The sequence below is a fragment of the Magallana gigas genome, chromosome 6 (genome assembly GCF_963853765.1).
Source record: "Magallana gigas chromosome 6, xbMagGiga1.1, whole genome shotgun sequence".
In the NCBI taxonomy this organism is placed as follows: Eukaryota; Metazoa; Mollusca; class Bivalvia; order Ostreida; family Ostreidae; genus Magallana; species Magallana gigas.
In genome coordinates, this window is record NC_088858.1 from 32,768,632 (window position 1) to 32,769,539 (window position 908).

At 34.1% G+C, this 908-nt stretch overlaps 1 long non-coding RNA gene across 1 annotated transcript; it reads right to left on the reverse strand.

The window, feature by feature from the left end:
* LOC105317564 (uncharacterized) lies at positions 1 to 908 on the reverse strand. The gene is made up of 3 exons (XR_010715163.1): positions 705 to 908; positions 521 to 579; positions 1 to 415 (listed from the first exon to the last, which is right to left on the reverse strand). It is a non-coding gene; the product is annotated as an uncharacterized lncRNA (long non-coding RNA).

Below are 908 nucleotides of genomic sequence, written 5' to 3' on the forward strand. Positions count from 1 at the left end.
AACATTTTTGTCAGTTTTTATTTCTTCGGGTATTACAAAATACTTTTTTAAAAATAGTAAACAATGTCCTCTTCTCGCCAACTACAGCCTTGACGGCACATTCAAAAATGTCATTAGTTTGAGAAATGTTGGATCTGGAAATTTCATAAAAACCTTTGGCCCCAAAACTGTCCGCCAACTGTTTCCCCTCGCTGGACGACACCACTTCTATGCATCTCTTGATATATTTGTCATTTCGGAGGTCTGTATGCGTGGCTGTAAGAACAATGGGTACGCGTTTTCCCAGATTCTTTCGGAGTTCGGGAATCCAGAAGGTTTTAATTCGGTCGAACGATTGTCTGTCTATCACACTGTAGCATAAGATGATCACTCGGCTTTTTTTGTAAGTCGCGGTACAAAGATTGGAGTACTCGTGCTATAAATAAAATAAAGGAATTTTTTTAAGAAATCATTTTAAACGTAAAAATGAATTAAATGTCTATTTTCTGTGCAATTGTGACCCAAAAAATCTCGTATTTACCTGGCCTGCAGTATCCACGAGGTTGACTTTGTACTTTTTCTTGCCAAGAACGACAGATCCTAAATTATAAAAATGGTAAATTTAAGTAAAACATAAACATAAATAGCTAGGAAATTCAATTTTTTATTTCTTACATGTGTGTTTAAAAATATCAACTTTATCAAATGTATCATAACAAACAAACCTTTGATATTGTCGTAAATTGTTGGCGAATAGATTTCTGGCGGTTTGCACGTGACATAAGATTTCAAAAGGGTAGTTTTTCCAACCATTGTCTCTCCAACAATGCTACATTGAATTCTTCTCCTCATGTTTGATTTTAAGTGAATCTTATGAATTTATTTCTCATCGTTTTCTGCTTTTATAGTAATGATTGTTAAGTTGACAT